At 44.0% G+C, this 15,111-nt stretch overlaps 1 pseudogene; it reads left to right on the forward strand.

The window, feature by feature from the left end:
• The first annotated feature begins 6,787 nt into the window (after positions 1–6,787).
• Positions 6,788–7,485, forward strand: LOC127195671 (40S ribosomal protein S18-like; annotated as a pseudogene).
• Positions 7,486–15,111: the final 7,626 nt, after the last annotated feature.

The following is a 15,111-nucleotide window of genomic DNA, read 5'->3' on the forward strand; positions in this document are numbered from 1 at the left end:
GGATAAGTCCCACCATTTTAAAAGCCTCAGCTGTGCCATACAGTCTAGGCTCTGGCAGATGCTCTCAGTATCCCAAAGGCATCAGTTTGCTGACTCTATTCCACTCTTCAAATGGGCTTCTTGCTAGGAGAGTCAAAAGTAATTACTTTCAAAATGTCTTTTGTTGCCCATTAAGCATTCATTACAGTTAATTCTTCAGAACGAGACACTGGCTTCAATTACTCAAATCACACCATGCCAGAAGCGGGAGGAGACCTGAGGTCTCTCTTAGACCATGCTTCAAGCAAGCTTCTGACACACATCCATCATAAGCTGTCAGAGAGCCGCTGAATCAAACCTGCTGTCCGCATGCTGCCCTCAGCCTGTTCCAGTGTGAGCAGGTGCCTCCTGCTGTAGGAGGGTCTACCTCAGACAAACCACGAGGCTTTCCCCATCATCTCTATACCCAAAGCTCACTTTAAAAAATATTTGAGATAAACACACAACCACATACTTATTCATTAATGTGGGTTGTATAATCCCTTGTCATATCTGTCACATTCCCCTTACATTTTTAGAACTTAAATCAATGTGTCACCTACTTTTACTGCTAGGGCTTAAAGTCCTCACTGTTAGAATTATTCCTTTAAAAACTTAAAATTATTTTTATTTATTATTTATTTATTTATTTGTGTGTGTGTGTGTGCCTACTTGTCTATATGTACATGAGATGTATACAGTGTCCTTGAAGGCCAGAGAGGGCATCAAATCCCCTGGAACTGGAAGTACAGGTGGTTGTGGGTACTAGGAACTGAACCTGGGCCCTCTACAAGTAGGCAGAAAGCTTAGCTCTTGATGGATTTCCCTGGAAATGTGTGTTAGAATGGAATTAAGGCAGTTCATTACTTAGGAAAGAAGGACAACTGTTTTCCTTGTTCCAGACATATTACGTGACACTCAAATGTATGTGCATGCATTTATGCACTTTGTCATAAAGTGGTCAAGTTGCAGGGTGTACTGACTGGTTCTGTGCGTGAAGTTGGCACAAGATGGGGTCATCAGAGAGGAAGGAGCCTAGTTGAGGAAATAACTCTATCAGTCTAGCTATAAGGCATTTTCTCAATTAGTGGTCAATGGGGGAAGGTCTAGTCCATGGTGGGTGATTCCTTCCCTGGGCTGGTGGTCCTGGATTCTATAAGAAAATAGCTGAGCAAGCCACAAGAAGCAAGCCAGTAAGCAGCACCCCACATGGCCTCTGCATCAGCTCCTGCCTCCATGTTCTAACTCCACCTGAGCTCCTGCCCTCCAAAGATGGACTGTGATCTGGAAGTGTAAGCCAAATAAACCCTTTCCTCCACACTTTGTTTCTTGTTCATGGTGTTTTCATCACAGCAATGGAAACCCTAACTAGCACACGGAGGGGGGGGAATCAGGATTTCCTGGTGGTTCATTTATTATCTTGTTAAGAAATTATGACTTTATCTCTGACTTACAGAAAAGAAGCGTCTCTGTAGTGCCAGGATTTACATTTTATATGTTGATTAACTTTTTTAGTTAGTGTATAAAATAGTACATTTTGTTACGACATTTTCTCACACACATGTCATTGTTCCTTGGTCACACTCACTCCTCTATTGCCCTCTTGTTATCCCTTCCTCCTTCCAAGCAGCTTGTCTCTGCTTTCACATCGTATTATGTGTGTGTGTGTGTGTGTGTGTGTGTGTGTGTGTGTGTGTGTGTGAGTGTGCAGGCATTGTTGACATGTATTTTGGACTCTGTCACCCAACCAAGCTGGTAAACTCAGTGGGCACCTTGACTTGGGGGGATGGCCACTCTGGAGAAGGTACCCAGGGCTATGGCCATCAAGCATGCAGTCTTGATCTAATTGATGTGAGGGGTGAGAGATGTTCCTCCAAAGGCACATATGAGGTCTATCAGGTATATTACCATGGTCACGGTCACCGCTGCTGGAACTAAGTGATTGTGTCCATTTACAGCTCCCTGGGATAAAAAAAAAAAGTGTAAGTAGAGGGGTAACAGCACAGAGACTGTGTGTGTATCCATAAAACTGCATGTTAATATTGAGTATAAGTTCCAGGCAGCATAGTTTGAAGGTCAGGAATGTGGACTTGAGGTGCAAAGTGAGTACATGAACATTGTTGTCCTGTGTGTGTGTGTGTGTGTGTGTGTGTGTGTGTGTGTGTGTTATTTTTGGAAATCCACTTACCTTTCTAAGGAGCCTCAGTCTCCCCAGTCTGTGTAGTGGTGATGGTAACAGACCTGGGCCTTATGAAGCTCCTAAGACAGTGGTTCTCAGCCTGTGGGTCATGGCCCACTGCAGGGTATTGTATAATCCTTTTTCATGGGTTACCTAAGACCATTGGAAAACACAGACGTGTACATTGGGATTTATAACAGTAGCAGGATTACAGTTAAGAAGTAGCAATGAAATAATCTTATGGTTGGGGGGATTCACCACAACATGAGTAGCTGCCTTAAAGGGTCACAGCATCAGGAAGGTTGAGAGCCGCTGACTTAGGAGGATAAGTGAAACCATCCTGTCAAAGGGCCCCACACACAGTGGTGGCACTTGGGAGATGACGTCTCCTTTAAGTGCCATCTCCTCTGTTTATTGTTGATGACAGCAACTGTCGCTTCCGTTTATTAAGAACATCATTAGAAGCTCCAGCTAATAAATAAATTCATAAGTTGTAGTCCCTTAATATTCAGGTTATTCGGATTGATGATTATCTAATTTACTAAATGGATTATTTTATGCCAGAGTCCTCTAAAAATATTTTTTTGACACAAAGTCTTGGTAATGTAGCCTAGATTGGTCTTAAATGTATAGCCATCCCCCTGCTGCAGCATCCTAAGTGCTGGGACCATAGACATGTTACCACCAAGCCTGGCAACCCTTAAAATGCATGGTTCATCACTACATAGCAGGATAACAACAGAAGCACAATCAGCCATGTTTGCTTATTGTTTCTGTACACTAGTAATATTCCATATACATACATACACACACACACACACATATATATATATATTGAAATATATCTGGTAACATGAACTTTGGTAGTTAAGCTTGTGTATGTCATTGATTTTTCTTTTCCATAATGAGCCTATGTCATGATGATAATAGTCATAAATATTGCCTGGAGAATGCTCTTTCAAGCCAGATATCCTGCCAAGATTTCAACATAGATACCTCTGAGAGTTAAATACATCGTGGAGTTTGTGCCGCTTCCTGTTTACAGATAATGGAAATTGATAGCAAGTGTCAGCCTGCTAGAAGAACAAAGATTCAGACTGTGACTTGGGTCTGTGTAGCTCTGGATGCTCACTTGTCCTTAGGACATATCTCCAGTCAGAGGGTGTGTTCCTCGCGCCTGTTTGCTAAGAAGGCCTGTTACCACAAGGAGGGTCAGTGTCTGGATCTGTCCTCTGAGTTTTGTTTCTGCCTGTGGCTATGTGAACTGGCTCATCCTTGATGGCTCAGAGTGCTTTGTCACTTGAGTTAAGAATAATCCAGCTGGCCAAAAGCTTAAGGTATATATATTTTTAATTATTTTGATGAAGGATGGAATGTTCCATAGACATTTAGAAAATTGCTATGTCTTCATCTAGAGGATTTTAGGGTGTCTCGGTGGAGAGAGAGCTTCCTCTATTATGTTTAAGGCACTGGCTTCAAGCATCAGCACCAAAAAGTAAAATGAAATAATAAAGGACTGGCTGAGTTCCACGTTCTAAGTGCTGTCCCTTACACGAGGAAACGACACAGACACCATGGTCTGCCACAGTCCCTCGCCCAACAATGTCAGAGCAAAGCACTTGATGTCTTAGCCCCACCTTCTCTGCCCTGCCTTAGCTGCCCCTCCTGCCTCACCTCTCCCTCCAGTTACAGGGAGGGATACATCGGCCTCCTTGGGATTTGATGGCACCTTTCTTTGCTGCCTTAGAGTGCCTCAATGAACTATAGGACTTAGGGGATAAGGCCTTGAAAGACAGAAAAGTTAAATTATTTGAATTATCCAAGACTTTTTAAGCACTTCACGACAACTCAGTGATAGATTTCAATGGCTATATACTTGTCACAGTAGATGGTCAATTGAAAGTCCAGCCATATTAGGGTCTTAATCACAGTGTGCAACATCACAGTTCTTTCCACTTCTGTTTGTTTCTTTGTTGTCACAAGGTCCCAGTTAACACTGCCTTCCAGGACTGCAGGGGAGTGAGACATGACTATGGCTTCAGAGGGTCCAGGACCCAAATGGAGCCCTCCAAATTAATTGGGTGGGTGAGCAGGAGGAGTTGGGGAAGGAGAAGGGGGAAGAATTATACAGCATCATGCAGAATAGTCATCTGTGCTCAATAAAGGGGTAAGATGAACACAGCAGGCTGTTGTAGTTGAGAATTGTGGTGTTATGAGCGAGTGTGATGGGAGTCAGGGAAAGACCATCAGCTCTCCTTAGACAGATGCTCTAGACCTCAGTGCAGAGATGCACACTATTGCGCCTGTATTAGGAATTGAAACATTGATTGTAAGAATGGGAGGATGTGGAGGAGAGCTGGAAATCCATCTCTTCCGGACACTGCAGGGACCCCCCCACAGCCTGGGCAAGATCAAGATAGTCAACATTCCTGTGGGGAGTCGGGAGGGGCTTAGCAGGTCACACTCCTCACTGAGTTGCTGTTGGCAATTCATGGCTGTTGGGGAGGAAGAGTTGAGGGGTTGTTTGGTTGTTGCTGTTTTCTTTCAGGGATGTCTTTCTTGGTACATTAACCATTATTGGATGGTCCACACCCATGCGTATATACTGGCAACACTAATTAGACTCAGTGGGTTATTTAAAAAACAAAACCCACAAAAGTGGGAGGGGCATGGGTGAAGAATGAGGGTGGATGTGGCAGAGGCTGGGGAGTAACTATTTTAAAAAGAATCAATTGTATATGTGCATGAAATTCTCAAGGAAGAAGTGAAGCTATCTTACAAAAACATCCCAGTGCTTTCTTGTGTACAATTCTACACAGCTTGGAGCATCCCTGACTGGGAGGAGGCTTTCTCATTGCCCCAATGTGCCCTCTCTACCTTCTTATGTGCTTGTTGTAAGCTAGGGCCTGGGATATGCAGAGCCCTTGGAACCATATTACATATATGTGTGTGTGTGTGTGTGTGTGTACATGTGTAAATGTGTATGTGTATATGTATACGTATATGTACGTGTGTGTGTGTGTGTGTGTGTGTGTGTGTGTGTGTGTGTGTATGGGTTTTCCTGCATAAAGTATCTGGTACACTCACTCTCTGCTTCCCATCCCCCACCCCCATCCACCCAGAGACTGAAGCTCTTACTTCTTTGTCATGTTATCCAGCTCTTTTTAAATCCAGAAACCTAATTTGAGGTTAGTGAACATGATTGACAGCTGCTGAATATGTCACCTCTTTAAAAAAAAAAAAAAAAAAAGGCTTAAGTTGCAAATGAGATGAATAACTCAGCAAACTTGGGATCAGACCTGCCTGTGGGTGAATATGAAGGTAGGGATAACTTGGGCAAGGGTTAGTGTTCAAAATTCTGGGACCATACACTAGCTAAGGAGGCTACTACCACAGATGTCATGCTAAATTGTTGACCTGTAAACCAGGCCAAGGTGGTGGCTAGTTTCATCCAGTCTTTAATGTAAATGTGCATGAAATCTCCTCAGCACCTCAGCACATAGCCTCCCTGGTCTGGTAAGCACTACAGATAACTGTCTTGGTGACAGATCACAGTCCTCCCAAAGGTTTCTAAAAGATAGCAAAAAAGAAACATTTAAACACCTTCTTTTTGTACACTGTGATTAAAACCCTAATGTGACTAGACTTTCAATTGACAATCTACTTTGATAAGTATATAGTCATTGAAATCTATAGCTGAGTTGTCATGAAGTGCTTAAAAAATCTCCCTCCATAACTTAGATATTTTTTTAAAGATTTATTTATTATTATGTATACAGCGCTCTGCCTACATGTACATTTGCAGGCCAGAGGAGGGCACAGATCACATTAGAGATGGTTGTGGGCCACCATGTGGTTGCTGGGAATTGAACTCATGACCTCTGGAAGAGCAGTCAGTGCTCTTAACCACTGAGCCATCTCTCCAGCCCCCAACTTAGATATTTTGATTGCACATAGATTTCACTCCTTGGAGTTCTGATGACATTCCATGGTGTGTGGATGGTAGTCTATCTGCATTTTAAAAAATATTTACGTTTTATGTACATTGGCCTTTTGACAGCACATATGTCTGTGTGAGGGTGTCAGATCCCCTAGAATGGGAGTTACAGACAGTTGTGAGCTGCCATGTGGGTGCTGGGAATTGAACCCCAGGTTTTTTGGAAGGGCAGCCAATGCTCTTAAGCACTGAGCCATCTCTCTAGCCCAGAAATTTTACCCTAGATGTTTAAAATGGGGATGGAGAGATGTCTCCATAGGTCAGAGTGCTTGCAGCCCATGCACGGTGCCCTCAGTTTCCCTCATGAATACACATGTAAGAAGCTGGGTGTGAAGCCAGGCATGGGGGCGCACACCTTTAATCCCAGCACTCAGGAAGCAGAGGCAGGCGAATGGCTGTGAGTTTGAGGCCAGCCTGGTCTACAAAGTGAGTCCAGGATAGCCAAGGCTAATCCAGAGAGACCCTGTTTTGAAAAACCAAACCAAACCAAACCAAAACAAGAAGTTGGGTGTGACTACTCTAGGGAGTGTAGCCTGATGGGTGGAGAAAAGAGACTGTCTGGAGATGGTTGGCTACCATCCTAGTTCCAGGTTCAGTGAAAGATGCTGTCCCAAGAAAGTAAGGTGGAGAGTGACAGAACAGGGCACACCACATTGTCCTCTGGCCTTCATACATGCATAGGCATATACACACGTATGTACATATACCACTCACATTTTTTTAAATGGATGGATGTGGATATGCAATTTCACTTCAAAGCATTCTTTCGATTACTCTTGCTTTCAAAAGCACCAGTGAGGAGGCCTACATGCTGCTGTTTGTGCCTCCGCCATGTCTCTGGTGATCCCCGAGAGGTTCCAGCAAATTTTGCAAGTACTCAACAACCAACGCCGATGGGCAGCAGAAAATAGCCTTTTCCATCACTGCCATTAAGGGTGTGGGGCGGAGATATGCTCATGCGGTATTGAGGAAAGCAGACACTGACCTCACTAAGAAGGTTGGAGAACTCAACGGAGGGTGAGGTGGGGTGTGTGATCACCTTCATGCAGAATCCACTGCAGTACAAGATCCCAGATTGCTTCTTGGACAGACAGAAGGAAGTGAAGGATGGAAAGTACAGCCAGGTTCTGGCCAATGGTCAGACAACAAGCTTCGTGAAGACCTGAGGCACCTGAAGAAGATTAGAACCCATAGGGGTCTGAGCTACTATTGGGGCCTTCACGTCCAAGGTCAGCACACCAAGACCACTGGCCGCCGGGGCTGTACTGTGGGTGCATTCAAGAGGAAATGAGTCTCTGGACCTTTGCCGTTAATAAATAGTTTATATACCTGAAAAAATAAAATAAAATAAAAAAATAAAAAGCACCAGTAGCACTCAATGCGGAGTCTTCTCAAGACGTGTGCATCACAAAGAAACTGTCTCCTTGGGTTGCAGATTTGTTTGGTTTTATTAAATTCTCTGGGTTGCAAGAACTTCTGAGGGTGTGAGGAGAAATTGTAATCCCACGTGGAAGATTCAGCCTGCTCTCTGATGCAAGGATAGAGAAGAGGAAAGGTCTGGGGATGGAGAGGTGGAAATGGGAGGAAGCAATTAAGGACAAAGCATTGGGGGAAGAGAGGCTGAAAAGCGATTTGGAGACAGAGACTGTGGGTGGATTGTCAGGAGTCTGATGGTGATAATGGATGCTCCCACAGGGAAAGCTACAACTGCAGGAGGGGAAAATCCTCTAAAAATATTTTCTTTCTCTAAGAGATGCTGAAAGCACTGTGTTTTCAGAGATGCAAGGGCGAACTTTCACGGGTGACTTGTAGAGATTGTTTTGTTTTTCTGAGCATAGTGTGCCTTGTGTTATGGACGTGGTGCTTGGGATTATCATATAATGCCCTACATTTCAAACTTTGGACAAGAAAGCCCTCTGGGTAGCTTGTTAAGGTTGTGGAGGGGGCTGGAGAGCCTGGCTTAAATTAGATGGCCACTGTGCAAATCGAATGAACTTCTCTGGTATGTGGCTATTGCTAACCAAAAGATCTTTCTTACTGTTCTCTGGTGAGAGCCATAAGTGGAGCCATGTCCTGCAGTGTCACCATGAGGATAACAGCATAATGGCATGGCCAGAGTGACTGACAAAGTGGTGTCCAGCCTTCGCTTTGTACAGTCTTATGTTCTTATTCAACTCAAAAGAGAGAACCATTAACGTGTGGCTTTCCAGAACTGTAGCCTCCTGTGCGGTTTCTACTGATGGCTTTGGAAAATTAAGGGTCTTGATAGAGCTAAGCATGCGCTAGTGCAGCCACAGGCACAGGTTTTGATGCTGTCATTGGGAGGGCTCGTGTCAGACACGTCTTTATAATAACTACTTGGGTGGTGTTTTATCGTTGTTGTTATTATTATTAAAGTCTGTGTTGTACTAAAAAAAGAACAAATTCTTCCTGGCCCGTGTTCTTCTCAGGACTAAACAGAAGTGTTGCTCTAAATTTTGGTAAATTATAAAAAGACAAAGATACCATAGTAAAAGTGGTTGGGACTGGGAGGCTCTGGCCCTCTCCATCCATCTACCTGCCAGCTGCCTCTGATGTAATGTTCTTCCCTGCCTGGCACACCTCATGACCTTCTACTTCGTAAATTAGGAAGAGCTAACAATTTTTTTTTTTTTTTAAATCAGAAGCCGCACAAGGAGTACCAAATGGAAACCGAATGTGTTCTCTTATCTTGGACAGAAGGTGCTCCTGCCTTTAAAAGTAATTAAAGTTGAATAGATTGAGCCATAATAATAAAAGGGAAAGCTGCTGTTAATATCAAGGATTTCCTTCTTGTAGTCATTCTTTAGACTGGTGAGAAGATCACAGTCCCCCAGAGATGGACCACGCTGCAGGTTCCTAATTATGAGGGAAAAAAAATTATAAAGAAGTGGGAAGAATGCATTTAATTTGTTCTGCTTGTCTTAACTGTGGATTTTTTTTTTTTTTGAGTCCTCTTCAGTTGTTTGAACCCAACCAATTGCTCCTACAGTCTGATTATGTAGACTTAATACAAGAAGAAAGAAAGTTTTCCCTATGTCCTGTGTTAATCCATTCGTAGTTGCCATAATGAAATACTCGGGGCAAGATGTTTAATAAAGAAAAGAGTAATCTTGACCGCCCCCCCGCCGCCCAGTTCTTGAGATGTGAGATTAACACATTACACCTGGTGGTGTCTTTATACTGGCAGCACCCCAGTGTTCCTCAAGACTTTTCATGGCAAGAGATAGGGACTGTGTATATCTGTGTACTCTGCTCTCTTGTCCTTCTTCTAAAAAGCCACCCGGTTTGATCCTTTGGGCACCATCCTCACAGCCTGATCTACTTCTCATCACCTTCAAGTAGAGATTAAACCGCAGCATGTGAACCCTTCGGGGCATCACACTCAAGCCATGCCTAACCTACGCCCTAGTGCCTGTCTGAGTGGAAGATATAGCCTGGGACCTTTTCTTGGGAATCCCTTGGGCTCCAATGGTAAGAAGGGACCACAGCAAGTGGAGTTCCTGGCTGAATGCTGCTGCTGCTGCTGCTGCTGCTGCTGCTGCTGTATCGCCCCTCCCCTGTATCAGCAGCAGCAGAAGCAAAAAGACATTCTGCATTCATTTGTTTCACACTGAACTTCCTGACAAGCCAGTCATTGCTGGCCTTGGAAATATAAATTACCAGTAGGCAGTGTTGCTGTTCTTGGAATTAGAGGGGACTGGGGCAGAGGAGGCGGGGAGAAAAATAGGAAATTCAGGCACGCCAGGGAATTGTCCTTAATTTGATGACAGCAGCGATAAATGCACCTATGAAATGCTTTTTTGGAAAAGGGGTTTTGCAAGTTAATTATTAAAGACAAGCTTTGGTGGGGGGCACTCTGGGTTTCTTGGAACTCCCAAGTAATGGCTGCCTCTCTGCTAGGAGGCTCGACTCTTTGAGTTCTATCTGTTTCACTTCATGGTGTAATTATATAATAGCAGGTGTATTTCCTCAAAAAAAAAAAAAAAAAAAAGAAAAGAAAAGAAAAAGAAAAAGAAAAAAGAAAGAAAAAAGAAAAAGTAAAAAAAGAAAGAAAGAAAAAGAAAAAAACAAAAACCCTCCCTCCAATCCTTTATGCTGGAATTTTTAGTAAGATTATAGGAGTTTCCTATCTGAGTCATTTTAAATGTTACAACCTAAAGGAAGGCCGTCATTATTGGACTTGACTATGACTGGCAGTCTGTGGCCTCAGGAGGAGCCCCATGTGCATGCTGGGTAGCTTATGGGGGTAGGGGAGGGGCACACATCCCAGGAGGGGAACAGGATGTTGTAGAGCTGCTGCTTCTCAAACTCATGTGATTGCCAAGTGCCTCCTTGCCTTCCCAGCATGCAGCCCTGGGTGGAGCTTGCGAATCAACTCTCCAGAACATTCCCTGGTGGTGGCCTCACTTTTACCACGGACTACACTGAGCTTTAGAATCCTGGAACAGCAAGCGTGAGCCTGAATACCAAAATCAAGTTTAGTTTGTTTAGAGGACGTAGACACTGAGCATTGCTTTGCACTTACAAAGCACAAGGGAGGACCTTCTTAGAAGTATCCCATCAGCAGAGCCATGGTGGCACACACCTTTGATTCTGGCCAGCACTTGGGAGGCAGAGGCAGGAGGATCTCTGAGTTCAAAGGACCCCTTCATAGGGGTTGCCAGAGACCATCAGAAAACACAGATGTTTACATTATGATTTATAACAGCAAAATTACAGCTATGAAGTAGTAATGAAAATGACTTTATGGTTGTTGTTTTTGGTTTTTCAAGACAGGATCCTTTTGGTGTAGCCTTGGCTATCCTGGTCTTTGTAGACCAGGCTGGCCTCAAATTCACAGAGATCTGCTGGCTTCTGCCTCCCCGAGTGCTGGGATTGCAGGTGTATGCCACCACACCTGGCTTAAAATGATTTTCACTGCTGTACGTCATAATAGTAATTTTGCTACTGTTAAGAATTGTAATGTAGGGCTGGAGAAATGGCTCAGCAGTTAAGAGCACTGACTGCTCTTCCAGGGGTCCTGAGTTCAATTCCCAGCAACCACATGGTGGCTCACAGCCCTCTATAATGTGACCTAATGTCCTCTTCTGATATGCTGGCGTCCATGCAGGTGGAGCGCTGTATTCGTAATAAACAAAATAAATCTTCTTTTTAAAAAAAAAAAAAAAAAAAAAAAAAAAGAATTGCAATGTAGAGTTTGAGGCCAGCCTGGTCTACAGAGCAAATCCAGGGCAGCCAAAGCTACACAGAGAGAAACGCTGCTTCGGAAAAACAGACAAACAAAATTGTAATATTGTAACATAAAACAACTGTGTTTTCGGATGGTCTTATTCAACCTGTGTAAAATGGTCATCTGATTCCCAAAAGGTTGCAATCCACAGGTTGAGAGCCTCTGGTCTCCACGCTAATTAATATCAGTGGATATAAAATACAGACTAAGAGAAGAGAGAAGCCGTGAAGCTGGAACACATGGCAGGGCAGCGGTGAGGGTCAGATTGTGAATGAGGGCACAGCTTCAGAAGGGCCAGGAGCCAGCAGGGTCTGTAGATGGGAGTCGGGGAGGGCTGGCGACTATGTTCAGCGTGAGCAAATGCTTTTCAGGGTGGGACCTTTTTTTTTTTTTAAACCAGATTCTGAAACTGGGACAACAGCCCAAGGTGAGGGTTGGAGGAGGTTTAGAAGGCCAGAGGAAGTTGTAGAGCTGGGATTGCCAAGATGTTTCCTGCATCCAAAGAATGATCCATGCTCAAACAGATTTGCTGGACCTCATCCCAGAGTTTCTGGTTGAGTAGGACTGGGGAAAACCCTGAGTCCATGCCAACAAGTCCTCAGTGGATGCTGAGCTAGACCAGACTCTGAGAACCGCTGCTGCAGTTCTCCTGCAGGGAACATGGCCCTGCCACGCCTTGCATGACAGAGTAACCCAGCAGAGCAGATAGCAAGACCCCCCCCCCCCAGGGAGGGACGAGCCCACAGACTCAGACCAAAGTGAGGGAAGTCTCCAGATGTGACCTTGCCAGAGGACCAGTAGGGGGGTGGGCACTAGGAGGGAAGATTTGGAAAGAAGGAAAATGGCAGTCCTAAGGAGCATCTTGTCAAGGTCACCTTGGTTTCCTCTGCCCTGCTCCCTGTGGAGCCCAGATGTGTTTGTTTCACAAAGGGCACCAGAGCTTAGCCTCAAGTTGCCTCCCAGACACTCGCAGTTCACTCTTGGGTGATTCAGGGTAGGTGCCCGCACACCTGGGTTTTTTTTTTTCCCCCGACCCAGGCTCTGTTACGTGCGCTTGTGTTATTCCATTTACTAAGGATGATAAACTCTTTGGGATTCTGGAGTCTGACCATGGTTGGAGTTGTCATTCATTTCTAAAGCAGCTGCTTCTGAAGTACTAAAAATTTTACCTGGAGATAACTTTTGAATTTATTTCATGAGTATAAAAAAGTAACACATAATATTCATTTCTGTTTGGAGTCTTTAGAGGTACAAGCAAAAATTGTCAAATCCTATCAAAGAAGGTCAAAATGTTCTATTTAAATGACTGACAGCCTCCAGCACATGGTACATTTATCTGACAAGGGAGGAAATACAGGTTTTTATAATCTTTTTATTTTATTTTATTTTATTTTATTTTATTTTATTTTATTGTTTTTTGAGACAAGGTTTCTCTGTGTAGTCCTGGCTGTCCTGGATTCACTTTGTAGACCAGGATAGCCTCAGACTCACAGCGATCCACCTGCCTCTGCCTCCTGAGTGCTGGGATTAAAGGCGTGCACCACCACGTCCAGCAAAAATTACTGGGTTTTTGTTTTGTTAAATCTGAAGTTACAGAAGGTTGTGAACACCTTTTATGGGTGCTGGGAATTGAACCTGGGAAAATAGCCAGTGCTCTTAACTACTGAGCCATCTCTCCAGACCCGATAGTCTTCTTTTTAAAACATGTTTGACAAATACATTCTGCAGCAAGGTAGGAATGAAGTATTGATGTGTTCAGAAGTGATGAACCTTGAAAACATCACGCTAAGAGAAAAAAAGCCAGATGCCCAAGAAGCTACAGGCACAAGAAAGTATCGACAAGAGAGGATTTGTAATTTCCTAGGGCTGGTAGTCAAGGGAAATGGGAGTGGTTACTATTGAGACTTTCTGGGTGACAGAAAGTTTTAAAATTAATTGTGATGAGTGTTTCATGGCCCTAAACTACACTAGAACTCATGCATTGTATGCAGTGGGCAAACTGTACAATGTGTAAATTTTTGGCCTAAGTCTATTAACAAAATTAATACTTATCGCCGTAGGGGAGGGAAGTAGGGTGAAAGTGGGAGGGAGGGAGGAATGGGAGGATAGAAGGGATGGGATAACAATTGAGATGTAATATGAATGAATTAATAAATAATTAATTAATTTTAAAAAAAGAAAAAATTAATACTTATCACTATTTTTTCTTTCTTTTTTTTTAAAAAATTGAGATAAGGTCTTACTAAATAGCCCTGCCTGGCCTCCAACCCAGAGATCCACCTGCCTCTGCCTACTGAATGCTGGAATCCAAGGTGGGCACCCCCATCATGCCTAGCTTTATCCCCACCTCAGAATCTTTTTCTGTGTCCATTTTGCCTGCTCTATGTGACACAGGTGGCTCTTCTTGCTCCTCTTCCTGGGCACCTGCAAATGTGCCTAAGCGGTTATCCTTGCTTGTTTCTTTCTGACCTGGAACTTGAAGTCTGCCTTGCCTCAGCCTCCTGGGTGTTGGACCTTACAGGCCTGCTTCACCATTCCTGGCTTGAGCATTTACACTTTGAAGTGAGGGAAAACCTGGCCACGGGGATTATCTTACATTGAATTACATCTAGCAAACTAATTAGCTGATGTGGAAAGGGAATCCAGATGGTGCCTGTCGCCTACAATTGAACATTCGAAAAGCAATCTCCAGTCCCGTTCCCTTCCCAGGTCTCTTTCTCCTTCCTGTACCTGACTGTGGATAGAGTAGAAAAAGTGCTAAGGCTGAATTCTTGTCAGTGGGCCAAATTTTTTTCCCCCTTGTTTCTATTGGGTGCCCAGGACTTCCAGATTCATCAATGGAGAGCATCAGAAGTTATGGGGTGTGTTTGTGAGGGCCCGTTTCTGGGGAGTTGGCGTTTCTCAGGCAGCGTCTGGAGACAGGCACTTTACCAGGAACTCTGTGAATTCTGCGTGGACCGGTACTGAGTTCCACCATCAGCATCGCATGTTATCACAGCTCTATTGCACTCTGCCGCTGCGCCTGACTCTGGGTCTTGTCCTAGAATTAGGCAACTCCTCTGCTTTACTGACACACTGGCTAAAATGAGATGCTCTGTTTCCACCTGATGAGTGTTCCTCAGCATGATGGTTTCCTAATCTTTACTTATTTAGTTCATAAGTAGCTTCCCCTGTTTCTCCCCCGACCCAACCCCACCCCCGCCACACCCCAATGCTATAGATTGGATGATTGTAGATCATATGCAAGATACTAGATACTCTGAGCCTGTCAGGATTGATAAAGCTCACTTGGTAACTGCCAATGTGAAATACCACAGCTCTCATCTACAAGGGGGACAAGGGAGAGTTTACTATAGAGCCATGATGAATGAGTGACCATGGCCCAGGGACATGGATTTCCGTCACCCCCACATCTCATCTTCCAACATGAAAGCAGCTTTGTAGTTTTGCAGAACAAAGAAAGTCATAAACCAAGGCAAGTTTAAAATACACTGATGAGTCTACCAGCAAGATTAGTACAGTGAGATGGGAGGGAGCTAGTCTATAGGGTCTAGAGGCTGTCTGACGATACTCTGAGCGCTTGGGCTGGTGGAAGCCGGTGTGGCTTCTAAGAAGTATTTATTATTTGTTTGTTTGTCTATCAAGGCAGAGTTTCTCTGTATTACT

Source organism: Acomys russatus, chromosome 11 (assembly GCF_903995435.1).
Source record: "Acomys russatus chromosome 11, mAcoRus1.1, whole genome shotgun sequence".
Lineage (NCBI taxonomy): Eukaryota > Metazoa > Chordata > Mammalia > Rodentia > Muridae > Acomys > Acomys russatus.